Source organism: Erithacus rubecula (genome assembly GCF_903797595.1).
Source record: "Erithacus rubecula genome assembly, chromosome: 9".
NCBI lineage: Eukaryota > Metazoa > Chordata > Aves > Passeriformes > Muscicapidae > Erithacus > Erithacus rubecula.
The window spans coordinates 25,187,008-25,204,179 of record NC_136660.1 but is presented as its reverse complement, the minus strand read 5'-3'; positions in this window follow the sequence as shown (position 1 = coordinate 25,204,179).

Here is a 17,172-nt window from a genome sequence, read left to right as displayed (position 1 = left end):
ATTCTTCAAAGGCTGCACACAGGGAAATCATTGCCCAGAAACACTGAGGGGCTGGGGTGTGTGTGGGGTGTTGGTGCTTGTGTCTGTGCTTCCTTCAGCAGGTGACAGTGAGAGCCAGGTGGTGGGAGCAGCTGAGTGTCAAAGCTCTCCTGGGGATCCAGAGGTGCTATCTCTCTCCTTTGCCACTTCTCTTCCTCAGGGGTCTCCTTTGGGTGGTGTGAGGCACAGGACAGCATGGAGCATTGTGGAAGATATTCATGGTATCTGAATCAGGCTCCTTGGTCATTCAGGCAATGGATAAAATCCTCACCTGCTTGTTGTCACCTGATGCCTGCAGAGGACCTGTCTTTGCCCAGCACCATCTCCTTCTGGCACTCAGTGGCTGCTGGTGCTAAGGATTGTTGACATTTATTTTTGTTGACTTGTAGCAATTCACACCTTGTTCCTGAAGTCCTCTGGCTTGTTTTTGGAGAAGAAACTGCAGGCCTGGACATCTGGCAATGGTGTCTGGAGATCAGGAGTTAAACAACTTGCATGGTGTCACTGCCCTCAGCTTGTTTTACATGATTAGGACAAAACTCCCCATGGCTTTGGATGTAATAAGAGAAAAAAATGAAACAAGAGCCTCTGGAGGGTAGAAATATGAACTGTGTTAGTGCTTAATTAAGTTGCCTATTAACAGTTGTGTAGTGGCCTGGAAGAATTTTAATGTACCAATTAAAGCAAGGAGCTATCTCCTCAGCTTTCTACCACCTCTGGGGACACTGTCAAGAGCAGGGAGCTTGCAGATCAAGTGTTGTTTATTTTGTTGCTTCCAGCTTGTTAATAATCATTCTAAATTTGGGAAGTGGCACATGCCCATGGATGTGTTTGCTTCCACGGGGCAGCAGAGTGATGTCTGTCTGATGGGGATGCAGGGCTGCAATTCTGCCTGACCCCATAAACCCCCTCCTGTTTCTGAGGGTTCCTCTGGGTCTCTGCAGGAGGAGGAGGGGGCTGGCAGCCTTGGGGCAGCTCCCTGCTGACAGGGGGGTGTGCTGGTTTGGCACATCCAGCCTGGACATCTGGGTGTGCCAAGTTATCCTGCCTGTTCCCTGGCTGTCCCATCACTGTGTCACACCATCTTTCAGCAGTTTCCCCCCGATTTAAGCCACAGGGATGGGAGTTCCCCCTCCAGTCTTGTGTGAAGTGGTCAGAGTGTGGCTGCTCTGATGCCTAAGATGGCTCTGATTTACAGCCAGAAGGTACTTAAGGCTATTTTAGTGCCAGCAGACATCAGCCTAAGACATTTCAACAGACAGAGAGAAATGTGTTTTTTTAAAATTTAATTTAAATTGCTCGTATTTTACTGGCCTGAGGGCTTGTGAAGGTTGCAGGGGAATTGTTTCATCAGGGCTGCCCACTGCCATGGCTGCTGGAGAGCAGTGCTGCCCTGCTCTCATGAGACACCATGTGCACAGCAACCTCCATGCCCAGATGGCATTTGAATTTAAAAAAATCCATTTCCATCCATTTTTCATGTCCCTGCCAATGGATGGCTCGCTCTGGTGCCTGGTGCCAGGGCAGGGTTTGCCCACAGAGCCTGAAGGTGAGAGTGCATGCCTGGCTGTGAGCCCTTGCAGCACTCAGAGCCTGTGGTGCCATGCACAAATCTGCATTGGGCAGATCCTGTTCAGAAACCAGGCTGGGCCAGCATGTTGTAAACATCTCCCAAAGCAGAACATTACCCAGCTGAAGGGTGTCCACTGTGATATCCCCCTGTTACTCCAGCATCCTGTCAGGCTTCCTGGCTGGGCATCTCTGGAGCTGGAGGAAATCCCTTCTCACTGCAAGTTGTCCCTCTGTGCATCCTCTCTCCTGCACAAATGCTGCTCTCCCCTCTGTGGGAACAGACAGCATCCTTTGCTTCCATCTGCTGCTGGAACATATCTTCCAATAAACACATTCCTCTTGAGGCCTGAATGCAAAACGAGCTGGAGAGTTTCAAACAAAGGTAGAATTAGTTTGGAGCACCCTGGTCTTCCAGGAGGGGATTTAAGGAGCTTAGAGTGGCTGTGAGAATATCTGTGCTTCAAATCCAAACAGCCAGCTTGGTAAGAGCAAAGTTGAGGAATGTGTCCTCTTCTCCTTGTATTCTATTAATATTTAGGGCTGGGCTTCAATTATTCATTCCTTCAGGGTATGCTTTTATCATCTCAGTGCTACAGCATTAGCTTGTGCACTGTCTCTGGGCACTCAGAAAAGACCTTTTCATAATATTTGTGAAATTTCATATCTGAGAGGCCTTTTGCAAGCAAAATGTATGCCATTAGTCAGAAAAAGCAAATCTTCCTCATCAGGGCTTTTTTAAACCCACACAGAGCTCAGCCTCAGTAGATATACAGGAGACAGCCTTGACTGGGGATTGGATAATCCAGCACTTGTAGGTTAGAGATTATTCCTTTTTTTGTACAAACCCAAGGATATATGTAATGATATTAGATAGACCCAGACCAGTTCCATACACACCCTTGGCACAGGCAGCTGGTTTGAAGTGTGCTGTGATTAAATAATCCAAATTGTTGACATCTTTGCTGTAAATACCTGACTTCTTAACAGCCCATCTTCCTGCTGGGGCACAAAGCCTGACAGTCAGTTTGCTCAAATAAGGATAATCAGATCACCTCTTTCTGAGAGCAGCTTGATCAGGGCAGGGTCTGGGAAGAATTCTGACTTATTTGCAAAGTATTTGGGCAAGGATATTTTTATTTCATTAAGTAAAGCCAACCATGAAATTAGCATTCCCTTTTTCCCTTCAGGAGGGTGAGTGCCCGATGGGAACTCAACACTGTAGTAATTTCAGAGTTGGTCAAAACAAGGGAGAAAGAAAAAAAATCTTCTGTTTTTTTCTGCCTTTTGAAAATATTTTGTAGATCTATTCTGTTCTGGGATGAGATGATAAGATTTTGCTTACAAAAAAACATGGAAAAATGATTCAGCTGAAAATGTCACATCCATCAAATATTTCAATTTTTATCATTATAAAGATGTTTTGTAAATACTGGCTATTCTAACTAAACTGAAAAGATTGGATTAGTTTCTAAAGCAATGGAAAAAATATTAGTTAGAGGTTTTTGATTTCAAATTTGTTGGAACAAGGTAATCTGGCATTTTTTGAAACAGTGTTAAAATACTTTTTGACATAAACCTGATGAAAGCTGGCCCTAAACTCCTGTGTGGGCTGAATTTTGAAGAACTTGAACTTTTCAGATAAGAAACACAAAAGCATAAAATAATCCCGAGGTAAAACATTTTGCTGAAAAACTGCTGGAGAGAGTTTATCCTGTCAGGGCTGTGACCTTGTGCTTGCACTAGGTGCAGCTTTCCAGGTGAGCAGCTGGCTGCACCATGCAGCAGTTTGGGCATCCCTGCTGGTGCTGAGAGCTGCTGTGGAACCCATGGACCTGTGAGCAAACTGCATCCCACCTCTGCTGAGCTATGGCAGCAGGGTTTTGTCTGACCCCTTGGTTATCACCTGGGTTAGGAAAGGGCTGCCCAGCTGGGGCAGAGGCAGCAGGTGCTGTCACTGTCTGTGGGTTTTGTACAGGGGAATGAGGCTGAAGGTTTCTGCTTGGCAGCACAAATAACCCTGGGTATTGGTGCTTGTGCATTTCCCTTGCTGAAGGCTGTGGGTACCTGCACACCTCAGTGCAGGGGATGGGGGGGAGATGTCTCATTTTTTCTTGCTTCTGCTGCAGAGTGGAGGTGATGGGAGACAAGGTCATTGCTTACAAAATAGCCCCTCTTCACAAATACACCCTTTAAAGAAAGTTGCACTGGTTTTATTATTACCACAGGAACAATATTGTGTGTTTCCATACCACCACGAGGGCTGAACTCATGTTTGTCCCACAATAAGCAGAGAGTCAGCAACACAAACCTCTTCCTGGGCAGGAGCAACAGGTGACACTGTGGCTGTTTTGGGATAAATATGGCCCCAAATGTACAGCCCTTATGTAGCCAGGCTGAAATATATCTCCTGCAAAATCTCCTCTGAAAGGACTGTGGCAACATGAGCAGCCTGATGGAGAGATACCCAGCTCCCCTGCCTTTGCTCACCTTTGCAAACCCATTTTATAGTAAAGGTTCTGCATAGCTACAAGGGGACTCTGTGGGACTCGATTTTTCTTTGTGAAATATCAGTAGAGACAGCTTCTTTGCATGTTCTCTCCTGCTCCTGCAGCAGTGGCTGTAATTTCTTATCAGCTCTGGATTCTGCAAGCAGCCCCAGCTGAGCACCAGGGAGGTGCCAGCATTAAAGAAGGGACAGTCTGGGCCCCAACACCAGGGTGGAGAGCAGGAATGGTAACTGACAGTAAAAGATGACAACCATAAATTAATGTTGCTTGTAAGTATCAGCTCTCAGTAGAAATAAACCTTGAATCCTACCAGGCATAGCTGTAAAATTGCATGGATCTTGCTTTAATCTCCAGCTGAGCACCCTGAGCTCCCTGCTGCTGTCTTGGGCAGGATGGCACAGTGCCTGTCTGTCTCATTTAACTGAAAGTGGAGATCATGTGAATTCAACACTCTAGGAAAGGGTGTTGGCACTGTCCAAATGTGGGCTGCCCCCAGGGAACAGCCTTGTCCAGGAGCATTCCCAGATATATCAGTGTGGCCTGATGTGCCCTGCTGCTCCTGTTCTGGGATGGGAGATGTGCTCCAGGGCAGGGCTCACCCACTCTCTCCTGCCTGTGTTCCTCCTCCTGAGCTGTCCAGGACATCCTAAGGATGGTTGGGAGACTCATTTTTTCCTTCAGCCTGAAGATCTGAAATGAATCATGCAACATGTGTGATCACAGGCTGTTGTGCAAGATCTGAATAAATGTGAAAGCTCCTGAAAAAGTAGGAGGCTTTTCTGCAAGAGAAAAGTACAAATACTAGGGCAAAGGAGGCTGCTAGAGGGTGTTCCAGCTCCATTTATCCAGTTCTCTGTGTGCAGAGGGACATCACTTGATCACAGCTCAGATATTCTTTGTAGGGTGAAATATCAGGGACACAGACCTGCAGTGGGAGAAAACAGTTCCCAACATGGGGTGAAAAAACTGTAAAAATTCAGAAAATTTCCAGCTGCTGAATCAACAGGAGACATGCAATGGCACCAGATAAGCAGCAGTCACAACCTACCTGGGAATGATCCTGAGTAGAGCAGGTTCCCTTTACCTTTCAAGAACAAAGCAAGGGAGTGTTCTGCTGCTACAGCCAAGCACTTAAAAGTGCATTTCATAAACATAGAATTTTTAATACAAGCCATCCCACCATTAATAACAGTCTGCCAGCATTACAAATTGCACAGCAAATACATGGTTTTGCCAGTTTTGAAACATCAGCTAATTTAGTTTTAATCTGCTGTAGAGCTAGAAATAGTCCCTGTAAGGATGACACTGTTTTGCATTCACTGCTCTTCTTGAAATGAGAAAACCAGTAAGCATTAATTTAAAGTGATTAATTCAGAAACATGCAAATGTGAAGGCTGTGTGGAAGCAACAGATCATGTGCTGCAGAACCAGAGTTTGGCTCCTTGTCTCTCCTGGATTCACCACCCCAGAGCAAACCTCCTGCACACAGGGAGAGAGAACACAGCCTGAAGGAAAAGTGCTGATACCATGGGGGGATCCAGGATGGGGTTTGGGTTGGCACCTGGGTGGCAGAAATGCAGCCAGGATGGTGCTGGGCAGTGAGCTGGGCATGAGCCTGGCCAGGTGGGACCTGGTGGTCCAGAGATTTCATGAACAAGGGGCCTGAAACAAATCCAGTCCAAACAGAATGTAGGGATTCCTTGCAGGGGGAAGGCAGAGTGACCAAGCCCTGCTGGGTATATGGAATATTGAACATGATTCTCAGCTACTTGTGACATTTTCATGGAACTTGACAGTGCCAAAGTGCTCTTGAAAGAGAGGAAACAGCCCAAGGAGAGGAGCCTTTCCATAGCCCTCATAATTTTCTGGAGAATGGTCAAGGGACTGTGTGAGCTCTGCCCTGGTGAATGGGGCAGCAGCAGATTCAAGCCCAGCACAAGTTGCTCTCCCTTACTGTTTGTTCCTCGGGCTCAGGGTGACTTTTGGGAAGGTGGCAGCCATAAGACTCCTCCATCCCATCTGCCCCTCCAACGTGGCTGCAATAAAGAAACCACTGCAGTGATTTGCCCTCCACTTCTGAGGAGCAAACCTTGGCTTGGTCTGTAGCACATGCATTCCAGCTGGCAAAGACAAACTGGGTCATTAAGAAAATAAAAACAGCCAACGTATAGAGAAACATGAAAAAATGACCCTGGGATGCATTCACATTTTATGCATTTGCTGGGATAAAACCTTGAGTCTATAATATTAAATCAGAATGTCAAAGAGATAGCTTATGCTAATTTAATTAAAGGCAGCATCCTGGCACACATGGGTAAGGAACTGAATTAATATTGTGCACCACCCACTAATTTTGCCTGCCGTGAGTGTGCTAAGGCTGGGTTGTCCTGATGTGCTCTTGGCTTTGTTTTTTCTAGGCAGGATGAGAATATCCCTGCACACACACTGTCTACCAAAATTAGGCAGAATCAAATTTAACACTTTTAAGTCCCAAAGCTCACAAAATCTGTGATAATTGCACCTTTTGGCACCTGGGCTCTAATTTATCCACCTGTGCAAGAGAAGTGGGAGACCTTGCCTGCCCTCTCTTCCTGTCAGGGGAAAAGAGTGGGGTTTTTCAAGGAAGCCTGAAGTTAAGTACTGTGAACTCCCACCCCCTGTTGCTTTCCCTATGTATGAAACAGAATTGAACCCTTCTGGGGAAGAAATCAACTTGTTAGTGGAGTTTGAGACAGAAAGGTACCATAAGCCTTCAGCTTCACACTTCACATGTCTATATCCTAATTTTGCTTCAGGTATATTCTCTTCCTTCATATGTGTGGGCAAATCATCCTTCAAGAGCCACAGTAGGGTGTGATTTTGGAAAGTTTGACCTTTACCTAAATGCCAAAATTTCAACCAGGGGATGGTGAGCTATCTGCCGTTTGGGTGGAGAGACAAATCCAGACACTGCTCTCCTCCCTTCCAGCCCTGTCCTGCCACTCCTGGCAGTTGGAAATGACAGGCATGGATGTCCCTGTTATTTATACAACAGACACATCTTAAATCTGCAAAGCAGGAACAAATACCTCACATCCTTATGTGCTGGACCTTATGAAAAGCTGGGTGACTCTTTAGGAAACAGTCTCTGGGTGCAACTCAAACCTCATCCAAGATAATGGGAGAGTTTTGGTGGACCTCAAAGGGATATGAGTCAAATGAATCTTTGTCCCAGGGTCGGATGCATTGCAGAAAAGAGCTCATGGCTTCTTTGTGCCATACACTGCAATGTGCTGAACTTGCAGAATGTGTTGAAGTCCCTCAAAGTTTCTTGGTAGCACCAAAGCTGCCAGGCAGCTTCTGAACTGCCAGGTCCTCACTGCTTCTTCTTTGGCATGGTACTGCTTGTGAAACAAACCTATCTTCTTTTCCAGACTGGGTTGTAAAAAGGGACAACAATTAAAACCATGTTGTGCAAAACCTGGTATCAATCCATAATACTGATTTCACATTTGGATCTTCAAATCTTCTTGCAAGGAGCTTATTGAATGCTTTTGCCCTCTGAAATCAGGCAAAGAGCTTGAATCCATTGCAGATGGAGCTACTGGGGGCTCAATCTGTAAACTAATTTGAGCCCATCAGATTCTGAGGCAGTGTGTTTGTCAGTTCCCTGTAGAGGGGCACAGGCATTCCTCCAAAGTGCTTGTGGTTAAGGGTGCCAAGAAAGTGGAGTTTCATTACTAGCTATGAGAACTGTGGAGGGAAGTGCATCTCTGAGGGTATAAGGATTGCCTTGCTGGGGAATGAGACTGTCATTATAAGCTGGGTTGGGAGCAGTTTTGATGAGAAGAAAGTAAAATAGGAATAAATTGCAGTATAAAGTTTCCTCTTAGTGCTCTTTTTCCAGGCAGAGGAAGCACTAAGCATGACTGCACTGTGAGACTGCAGTTATACCTTCTGCTGGTAAGTAATAAGAAGAGCAAAGCATTCTCAGGATGGCACCTGTAACTCCTCTCTGTTAGACTAAAAATGGCTTAGGGGTGTGTAAGTGCCTTTGCAAAGGAAACTGTTGTGTGCAGAGGTGTCTGTGTTCTGCAGCAGGCTTGGTCACAAGGCCAGCTCTGCCCATTAGCTGTGAACATACTGAAAAGAGTTATTGTGGAGAAAAGTATCCAGTCCCACATGAGGGGCTAAGACTGAGCTCTCAGATAGTCCAGGTGTCAGTGAGAATGAGGGGTCATTGCCACCATCAGGGATATTAGATGGGACCTTCCTGGAGGGTGTCACAACAGCTCCATTTCTGTGGTGTGTAGAAGAGATGCTTCAGAGTTTTCTGAGCTGCCATCCTCCCCAGTAAGAACACCTTACTGCTGCCTTAGAGCACTGGCAGAAAGCTGGCACACTGCCCCTAGAAAAGCTGCAGCTGCAAACATCTGTATTCAGCAAACACAAGGACTTTTATTCTTCCATTAAACAGGTGATAAACACCTGTAATGAGAGCTGGAAAGAGCTAATATGGCAAACCAGGAATGAAATCTGAAATACTTGGGACTTGGATTTGCACTTAGTTCTGCTTCCCACTAAAGGGTGTGAATGAAGCAACTTAATAACTTGCTTGTCTGAGGAGTATGTAATGTCAGACCCCCAGAGGAGTTGGAAGAACTCCTCTCACCCCTCGAAATTTCCTGCTGGCTACCAGGTATTCTTTTATCATCACACTTTAAAGTGAAAACACTCTACATTATTCTCTATGAACTGTATTGCAGAACACGACTTGGGAATGACCTGAAAAGGAAGGTCTGACAGATTGCTTTTTCTAAAGTCTCTACAGGGAAAAAAAGCAGACATGACCCTCTGTTAAATTATACCCATGTTAAAGTAGTGTATTGCCACTGCTATTGACAGCTTTGCACCTGGCTGTGTAAAAGAAGGATTGGGACCAACATCAAATTGTTTTCCACTTAGCAGAATTGCTATGGTCTCCACAAAGCCCAGGGGAGTTTAGAAAAACCTCCTTGGTTCTGACCTCCTTTCCCCAGGTCTGACAGGTCAATAGAGATAGTGAATCATCCATATCTTCAATACAGTGATTGGAGGCACTTAGAATGTAAATAGTGTTCTAAATAAGATTTCATAATTTTGGACTCCATCGGTGGGAATGTGCTGTAGATGATTTGTGAGAAAAGTATTTGATGACAATTTGTTGGGTATGAGCTGCTGAATTCATGAAAATTGCTATTGGTCCATCCTCTGCCCACTGCACTAAGATCATTCATCCTTTCCCAATTCTGCCTTTCCTTCCTTTGTGGGAATTTGGGATTTGTCACTTGTTACCTGGGAGAAGAGGCTGAATTCATCTGGCTACACCCCCCTTTCAGGGAGCTGTAGAGACAGACAGGGTCTCCCCTGAGTCTCGTTTTCTCCAGGCTGAGCGCCCCCAGCTCGTTCAGCTGCTGCTCATAGGATGTGTGCTCTAGACCCTTCACCAGCTTCACAGTCTCTCTGCACACACTCCAGCACCTCAACGCTCTTCTAGTACTGAAGACAAGCACAAAAGCGAAAGGAGAAAACTGTGTTGCTGGGCTGGACCGGGGGTGCAAGCACATCCAGGGCTGGGTGCGGGATACCCGGGGCTGGGTGCGGGATACACGGGCTGGGTGCGGGATACCCGGGGCTGTCCGGGATATTCGGGGCGTTTCGGAACCCAGCACATCCCGGGCTGAGTTCGGGATTCCCGGGGCTGTGCGGAACCCAGCACATCCCGGGATTGGTCCGGGATACCCGGGCGTTCCGGAGCCCAGCACATCCCGGGATTGGTCCGGGATATCCGGGAGTTTCGGAACCCAGCACATCCCGGGATTGGTCCGGGATACCCGGGCGTTCCGGAGCCCAGCACATCCCGTCCTGGCCGGGCAGCTGTGTCCAGGGAAAATCGCAGAGCATCCCCCGCTCTGCTCCGGCCGCCGCCGCTTCCATCGGCAGAGGGACCCCTCGCACCGGGCACGGGGCGCCGCCGGCCGGGGATGGAAGGACCTGCGGGTGAAGGAAAAACTGATGAGGTAGAAAGGAAACACCGAATAATTAGCTTTCCCCGCTCACCTGCTGTTTTTTCAGCAGTTTTTGTTGACAAAGTGTTTGAATTATGTAGGTAGAATAGTCTTGATAATAAGGCCCGTTGCTACCAGTCTTGTTCTTTAAGTCTTATTCATGATTACTTACTCAAATCGGGAGTGACTACGGGTTTAGGTGGATGCAGGCTGCAGGTGTCTGCTTGGAGAACAAGGTTTGCCTCTGCTATGCTGGTGCCTCAGTGAGTGTCATACCTCCATCCTCTCTCCCTCCAAAAAAAGAGAAGAAATGTCCCATTGATTGTCCTGGAAGTAATAAATGGAATCACAGAATCATTAAGTGTGGAAAAGATCTTTAAGATCATCGAGTCCAACCATTATCCTAAATTAGCAATAGGAAAAAAGCAGAGCAATCAAAGGGCATCTGCTGTGTGTTAAGAAACTGCTGGGCTTCACTATGCTAAAAGCTGCAATTATTAATGTAACAGATAATGGGGTTGATTTGAAACATTTAGTGAAGTCAGCTATAGCATTCTTTTCACCCCATCAAGGCTAAAACATGAATGATGCACTTGCAGAGAACAGTTTTTCTTAGAGGAGTGCAGCTCCTGTTTTTGGAGGAGAACACAAACTCCCCAGGTTCAGCTCTCTCTGAGAGAGCCTTTGGAGAGGAGTTTGCTGTGCAGCCTGAGGGCCGTGTGCTCAGGCTGCTCCAAGAGCTCCCTGGGTATCCCTGTGAATTCTGCTTCTCAAAGTGCTTCTGAAAGTTCTTGTCTTTCCATTGTCCTTCAGAAACTGCCTATTGGAGGGGGAAGAATTTTAAATGCATTGATCAAGATCTTTTCAGGAAGCAAAACACTTTTTCCAGCTTGTCACTCTTTCTTTTTGCAAAGGATTTCCTTTTGTTCATAATTCCCAGCTGCATTGCTGTAGGTGTGCCTAGGAGATGCCAAATGCAGGTAGACAGACCTGGAGCCTGAAGCTTTATACCCAGGTGAAGTGGAAGGACAGGTCCCTGCCCTGGCTGCTGGAATCATCTGTATTCATCTGTGTTCCAATAATCCTTCCTGCACAGCCAGCCATATGCCTTCGGTACAGCTGCGTGACTAATCCTTAAGTAATCGTTTATTTGGGGAATGTCACCTCTGGGTGTGCAATTTATTGGTCCATAACAGTACATTTTGAAGAGAGCAGGTTGAAATAATCCAATTAGCATTTCCTGAAGGGGGATAGGACCCCTTCGCCTTTTCTCCTTGTCCCCAGCAGAGTACAAGGAGTACATGGTGTGCATGTGAAGAGATGGGAATCTGAGTTTCAAGGAGATGAGGGGTGTCTGGAGGCTGATTGCAGTGTGAAGGACAGACTTGGGAGGAAACACAATGTGGGAAAAACTGCTTTGCCTGGCTGCTGGAGCTGCCAGCTGTACAGCAGTGAAGTACCAGAGTGGTTTTTGGAGGTGTGGTGGGAGCCATAGCAGTGTGCCTTGCTGTGGGATGCTCTGTGGCTGGACAACACCTGGGCTTCCTGTCTAAGGCCACACCATGGGCACACTGTGCTGCATGAGTGTATGCAGCACAAATGTTTCCAGCACTCCTGAAATGTCCAGGCCATGACTCTCCAGGTGGAGAGTTCTCTGGTGCTGGTTCCTCAAGAGCTTTGGTGGCTGGAGGAGTGTAATTGGGTCTAGATGTGTCTGTCCTGTTACAAGCTGGTATGTTGGGAAGGTCACATCCTTAAGGATGCTAGGGAGTCTGAGAGCTAGGGGGGATGTTGTACCTGGAGCCAAATTCCATTCCAGCAGCCCCCATGGAATGGAGAACTTGGCTTCTCAAAGGCTGGATCCTGAACATAAACATAATGCTCCAGCTTTCATGTACTGCTTAACACCAGTGGAAAGAACATTTCCAGTCCAAATTCCTCTTTTTTTTTTTTTTTTTTTTTTTTTTTTTAATTTCATGTCTTTTTTTCTCCTCTTATAAGACAACTTAGGAACTTATCAGCTTGAAGAGGAGGGTGCTGGCAGTCCCTGGGGCTGGTTCCTTGCTCTGGCCTGAATCCCAAGACATAATTTGAGTTGTTGATAGAACTCAGAGAAAATCCAGCTCATTGCAGGATTGGTTGCTATGACATTTTTTAGATCACCACATCAGGAGCAATTGGTGCAAGAGTAACCTACATTCTGCTGGTGTTTGATTAAAACCTTTTTGACAGGAACTCTGTGTGTTTGACATGAATATAAATGATTTGAGTTTCACATACCAGAAAAATCTCTATTTACCCAGTGGTGGTAAAGTGTAATTCCTGTGGGACAGCTTTGGGGTCCTTATGTCTTTTATGGGATAAGTTAAAAATAAAGCTATTATTTATTAATCTGTTGCATCCTTTGGCAATAATATTAATTGCTTATATTTTGGCATAGTGGGGAAGAATTTCTAGGTGAGGATTTGATCTGAAAAGGCAGAGGAAATGCTTCTACACACACTGATTCCCACAAAATGAAGAGTGGGCTGGTTTTTCCCTTTAGTGTAAAAGAGATCAAAACTGGGCACTTCCAGACAAGGCTGAAGGAATGTTTCTGTCCTGCTCACTAAAACCTGGAGATGGTGAATGGGTCATTGGTCAATTGTTCCAGGGGCATTATATGTAAGACAACTTTGCTGACTTTCAGTCAACCTCCTTAACACTGCTGCAGTGAAGGGAAAAATAGCTGGTTCAAATGAGGACCAAAATGTTTGGTTCCAAGAGGACTTTTAAGGCAATGCAAATGTTTCTTAAGGCTATTTTTTTGCATTCTAGTTCAAACTGCTGTCTAATCCTGTGTAGCATCTGGTGCTTCAGAGGAAGGAAGGGAAGAATGAAATGAAACCTCCCTGTAGACCCAGAGCATTCAAGTAAATTGCAGTTTTTCTCCTTTTGAAACAAGATTAACAATCATTAAAAGGACAACTAGCAGAGGAAGAGTGTGGGGCTGTGGTCATTTCCATGAAGTTATCAATATGTCCCTAGGCATGAAATATTTATTTTCAGTGCTTCCCATTAAAAAAAAAACAGCTCAGTGGGGTCATCATGAGGTCACTGACATTATGTGCATTGGTTTCTTTTCCCAGCTGATGCTATTACCTATTTTGACTTTGCCCTTTGGCTTGCCTTTGGCACTTGAACTGTATTAACCACTGGCAATATGAATCAGCGTGCAGGACTGACAGACTCACAGCCACTCAGGCAAGCTGGAGATGTGCCAAGCAAATAATCAAAGCTCCTAATGAGGCTGCATGATGCTGGGGGCTTGCAGGGAACTTTCTTGCATTGTGGTTGTGTCACAGTTATTTGAGAAAAAGAGGAAAAACATAATGTTTGTTACAGCAGAGAGAAAATCCAACTAGAATATTTTAAGTCAAGTGATGAGCAGCTATGGGGCTGTTTAGATTTTCTTGCCACATGGCTTATGATGTTTATTATTTATGATAGTACTGTTGGAGCTGCAGTGGTATTAAGAGAAGAGCAGAATAATTTTTAGAAGAAGTAAAATATTTTACTTGTAAAAAAGCCATTGCCTCTATATAAACCCACTTTTTTTTTCATTGTTTTCATGTAGGTGTCCACATCTGCAGAGTGATTGTGCAAATTGCAAACAGATCATCTGCTTTTTTTGGCTGGAATGATTTCTTAATATAGCATTTGAAAAGTATAGGTTTATCTCCTCCAGGAATTTCCATGTGTTAAAACATCAATTATCAGCTGGAACTTGTCTCCTATTGACTACTGGATCCACTGAAAAAAATTCTGCTTCTGCACTCCAGATTTACCAGGAGAGTGGAAAGAAAGGAGATGCAGAGCTCGCATGCAGCACTGGGAACAAATTGCAGCAATCCTCAGTAACCTTCACCACTGAACCTGCTGTACTCTTTGTGGAGGGCCAGCATGGTCAGGTCTTGCTATAACAAACTGCCCCTGAGCACATCTTTCCTCACCAGCCAGCTAATTCCAGCCTGTCCTCAGTTTTGTGTAATCTTGCTGTAAGTCATGGCCAGGGAAGGAGGAGAGAGTAGGAAACTTGTCCTTTTTTCCCCCTGTGCTGTAACATGTATTTTCAGCCTACTGGTCTCTCTCCCCACCCAGAAGTAAAGAGGAAGGGGAAAACCCTGATTTGATAGAGGTAACTGGAAGAGTTTGGCAGGTAAAAGCATGTGGAATAGCAGGCACACTTCACTATCTCTCTGCAGGAGCTTCTCATCACATTTTGAGTATTTCTGAGAATCCTTTCCTCTTTCCCCATCTTTCTAAATGCTGAGTTTGGAATTTTTTTCTCCTTAAAAAGCCCCCAAACAATCAGATGTGCTGTATGGTCCCTTCTCTCAGCCTCTTTAATTTTGCAGAATTCTGATTCAGTCACAAGGACCATGGTCTGTCCTCACCCACCCCCCTGGGGGCCTGCCAGAGCTGTGACTTACAGACCCACCCTGGTGCCTCCATGTACAGGAGGAATGGAGGACAGAGCACATGGACATGCTTGTCCCTCCCAGCCCTGGTCTCAAGGACCTGGATACCATGGCTGATCCAGGGCATGTTGCCTTTGGGAACAGCTTGCAGAGCCCAAACAAGTGAGGCAGGGCTACCAATCACTTTAAAATTCTCAAGCACCTTATCCAGAAGTCAATTAATTATCCCCTAGCCTCAAAATCATTAGTCAGCAGTGGCCATTTTTTTTTTCAATTACGGGGTTTAAGGGATTACTGTGAGTCATTACCCTGAGGTATTAATAACTGCATTGCTTCTGAAGTGATTCAGGTGAGGAGGTGCTGCAGCAGCTGCACCCAGGGCAGCAGGGAGCTGGGAGCACGACCCTTGCTTTTAGTCTCCAGAGCAGAGCTGGAAAGAAAACGTGCCCTTGTGTTAAAAATTCAACTCATTCCACAAACTTTTCACTTTGTCTCTCGAGGGGTCAATTAAAGCTTCACCATCTTTCCTGCCACTCTGGCAAAAAAAGATCTTCATCTCCCCTTCCTTTGATTAACTGTGTTGTTATAAACAGACGATGCAGCACAAGCAAGAGAAACTAATATTCCTTCCCCCCAGCCAAGGTCCCTGTAAATGAATCCATTAATTTGAACCAGGGCACCCCTGTGCTTGAAAAGGTGCAAAGCTGGCACACAGCTAAAATCCTGCTGAAGTTGTTGTGGGGGCAAGTGGCCTCAGATGGGAAGCCACCCCTGGCCACACAGACTTCACACATGAGCTTGTTGAAGTGGTTTGCTGCAAATCCTTCCCCCAGTTTGGCCTCTTAGTTCCACAGAAAAGATGCTTAGAGTGGGCATTTAAATTTTTATGAAGTGCTTGCTTTATTATCTTAATAAATCCTTGTTTGGTTTGCAGAATGCAGCCCCATTGAAATTAAGAGTTTATATGAAAATTAAAACAGCACTGTATCTTCTTAATTAGACAAATGTATAGATAAAAAGAAACAAATGTCAGCTGGCACTGGAATTATCTTTGCAGGGAGGGGTATTTTATATTTCTCTCTCAAGATGCTTGCAGAGGTTAATGCTGGTCCTGCAGGCATTCAAAGGGACAGAAAACTGCCCCTTATCAGTAGGCAAAACACAGGCACAGTCCATTCTTCTGTGTTGTGACTCTCACCTGTGCTGAATTATTTACCTCCAAAAATAAGTTACATAATTGTTATCACATTAAAATGAATCCTATTTAATTTTCACAGGTGAACAGCCAAGGCTGAGCCCATGAAACCTTTGCTCTGGCACATTATTTAAGGTGCAGTAACTTACAGGCTTAATTGGCGAAAAATGGTGGGAGAATATCGATCAATTAATTTTTTATTCAGATTGTTTTTGGCTTTCAGAAACAAGGCATTAAAGAAGGAGGTCATAATTACTTCTTACACTTCCTAAAGGCTCCAAATGTAAATCAATGGGAATCTTCTGATGTTTTCTACAAGAGAGTTTTTTATTTTTTGAAAGAGATAAGAGACAAAATTAAGCTGAATTGTGGGAATAGTTTTATTCTAGCTCAGAGCTGGTTGCAGGGGGGATCTCAGGCTGCCTTGGCTGTTTTAGCTTCACTTGCCAGAAGAATAACTGATTCTCAGAATGGAATATAGTGTGAGAAGCTACTGGGTTATAATGTAAATTCTTGTAGTTACTGGCTGTGATGTCCAGGGTTTTGGTAATGAGTTTAGTTCCGTGTAATTGGTTGGAAAAAGTGCTATTTAGCAGCATGTCTAGTGCAGCACAGATGGGCCTGGCTACACCACTTCTCATCTTCTTTCTTGGAATGAGGGGGATGGAGATTTGAAAGGGGGCATCAGTCTGGAGATGTCCTGAGACACTTGGTCTCACAAGGGGAGCACTGGCTTCATAACCCTGCCCTGGAGCATGAGGACACATGGAAAACCTGTCACTGCAGAGGCTGAAATAGGGGTAGAAATCAGAGAACAAAAATGTAATACAGAGTTTAAGGATATTCTCTTAAAGCAGAACAGATTCTTTCTGTTTACTGTACAGTTTAAAACACTACTGTCAATGAACTCTACTTAAAAAGTTTTTGTCTTAACTTCTCATCCCTCTTTTAAAACTTTCTAAATTAGGGAATTCGTCCTGCTTCTAAAGGGAACATAACAGACTTGAGACTTTTACACTTACAGAATGAAACTAAGGCCATCAAAACAAAATCCTTGATTGGAGTAGTGTTTTTGTTTTGTTTTGTTTTGTTTTGTTTGGTTTTTTTTGTCTAGCAGAAGTCACAGGCAGTGCTGGTACTGTCAGGGTGAGAGGAGACCTGCAAATGTCTCTGTGCCATGGGGTGCATTGATAAATCATCAGCCTCGTGGGATCTGGGGCCAATTCCACAAGCACTGAGAGTCTGTGGCAGGAGTCACTGATCTGCCAGGCCTGGGTGCCCCTTGCTTTGCTGGTGAGTTCTGTCACTGCTGAGGGGTGAGCAGGGGCTGTGGCTGCTGTGCAGGACATGCTGCAGGGCTGGGATCAGCACTG